General features: G+C 43.5%; 1 protein-coding gene across 1 annotated transcript in view; it reads left to right on the forward strand.

The window, feature by feature from the left end:
• The window catches only part of LOC124427439 (homeobox protein SIX6-like), a 47,225-nt gene that overhangs the window by 12,223 nt on the left and 32,502 nt on the right, over positions 1-2,500 (forward strand). The window lies entirely within an intron of this gene.

Below are 2,500 nucleotides of genomic sequence, written 5' to 3' on the forward strand. Positions count from 1 at the left end.
CCACTACCACCTGTGTAATATAGAGTTCCATCGGTCCGTGATCAGGGTGTCCGATTACCTGCTCGTGGAGCCAGGTACCTACCTACGGCGTTTCCAAGGACTACCTCGTATATCGAGATCACATTCTCTCTCTCTCTCTCTCCCTCTCTCTCTCTCTCTCTCTCTCTCTCTCTCTCTCTTTCTTTCTTATTCGTCTCCTCCTAGTCTCAACGTGTCGTGTCTTCTTCTCGTCATTGGTCTTCGACGAGCAGAGAGTTCGGGGGTATATCGAATGTCCTGCCATCGTGCGGTCTCGTCTACGGTGTCCGGCTACCCCTCGCTCGTTTCACGCTTAATTAAGCGGCTGACAATCTAACCACGAGACGGTTAGCGGCCAGGGGGGCCCTCCGCGATCTTTAGGAACTCGTAAACAGAAGGAATTCCTCGAGCATGAATGAAACACGTAGAACGAAAGAGAGAGAGTGAGAGAGAGAGAGGAAAAGAGAGTCAAAGATAAAGATAGAGATATAGAGATAGACATATAAAGATAGAAATAGAGAGAGAGAGAGAGAGAGAGAGAGAGAGAAAATACGAAGCTAAAGATATCTATCGTCGATGGTCGGCAAGTTTTTTAGAACTTTTAGCTCGATTCATGGTTTCTTGATACAAAGAAGATTTTGGTTACCCGACTCGACGAGAAACGTCGGGTATCCTTAGTGCTTTACTAAATGGGCGAGTCCCATCAGAAAGCATCTGATCGATATATTCTACCTTCTATCATATACCGTAATCCAACTCTCAAATCACCGAGACATGAAAATAGAGAATTTGAAACATTGATAACGATTAAGAAGAAATAATAAAAGTTAAAGAAGAAGATGAGTGTGATAAATGAACGATTAAAAGACTTTCTCTCTCTCTCTCTCTCTCTCTCTCTCTCTCTCTCTCTCTCTCTTTCTATCTATCTAAAACTTTAAACTCCCTTTTTCGAATATCAAACACTGGAATCGGCGATCTGGCGAAGAGTTATCGAAGTGAATTGAAGAAGGGAGGCAAGAGAGACAGATGGAGACAGCCAGAAAGAAAGAAAAAAGAGAGAGAGAGAGAAAGATAGAGAGAGAGAGAGCGGATTATATCGGGCAAGTATCGAAGGCATCGTCTCTCGTTTCGTGAGCTACGGCGGATAGTTACACCAGGAGGCGGCCCCAGGTACCTGCTAACAAACGATCCGTAGATGATTTAGCACATATTCTTTACTATGGTGCCTCACTTGCCCGTTCCGATCGCCTTTTATGTTCACCACCAACACCACCAACGCTAGGTATAACTATCACCACATATAGTCAGTAGGATGGACGTGCGGGGGTGGGGTGGGGTTGGGTGGGGTAGTGTGAGGGGAAGAGAAGGAGAGAAGGAGGAGGAAGGATGGGGGAGACACGGGTACTCGGGCAACGAAGCGTGATTGTTTTATAATTAAGCCGTTACCGGCCGATGCCATTGGATGGCATACACACGGGAGGCGACTCTCACGTGATTAATTGTTTTCGAATTGAAAATCTATCGCTCAAGTATACCGTCTTAATTTCATTCGGCTCGTCTAGGCCAAAGGCGTCATCGTCGTCGTCGTCATCGTCGTCGTCGTCGTTCAACCAGTCTTTGACGTATAAACCAAAAGCCAATCCATTTTGATTACGACCGAAGCTACTTTTCAAATCACGTTTGTATCCATTGAAGTAAAAGAAATAAAAAAAATGGAAGAAAAAGAAAAAGAGAGAAAACAAATATCTGTACGAAAAAGAAAGATAACGATGATGATGATGATGACGATGGTGATGATAATGATGATGATGATGATGATGATGATGGTGATGATGGTGATGACGATGACGACGACAGTGACGACGACGACGATGATGATGATGATGATGATGATGACTCGATAAAATGCAACTCTGTTATAAATATATTGAAAGAATTAGCCTCTTTTCCTTTTCTTATTAGAAATAAAAATTCATATACGTAAATAAACTCGACTTTCTAACTCGTAATACTCTTTTCATTCTCTATTTCTTTCTCTCTCTCTCTCTCTTTTTCTTTATATATATATATATATATATATATATATATATATATATATATATATCTTTCTTTCTTTTCCTCTTTCCTGTCCAGTGCGTCACCTTTGCTTCGAAATTCGGCGAGTCTCGAAAGCCGCGCCACATTTAACGGAGCAAATAGACGTTGGGCGTGCGGGCAAAAGGGTGCTGACTGAAAGGCAAACAGTTTAGCTGGAAACAATTGACTGCAGATTGAAGAGAGAGAAAGAGAGAAAGAAATAGAGAAAGAGAGAGAGAGAAAAAGAGAGAGAGAAAGAGAGAGAGAAAGAGAGTGGCAATGGTAGAACGACGACAGGGTGGTTTCTGAGGGGGTCGAAGGCGTGCGAGAGCGAACGCTCGCGATGGGTGGAGGTAGATGGTGAGCGGGTACGAAGGGCGAGGAAACGGTGGGAGTGAAGGTGGAG

The sequence above is a fragment of the Vespa crabro genome, chromosome 10 (assembly GCF_910589235.1).
Source record: "Vespa crabro chromosome 10, iyVesCrab1.2, whole genome shotgun sequence".
Classification (NCBI taxonomy): domain Eukaryota; kingdom Metazoa; phylum Arthropoda; class Insecta; order Hymenoptera; family Vespidae; genus Vespa; species Vespa crabro.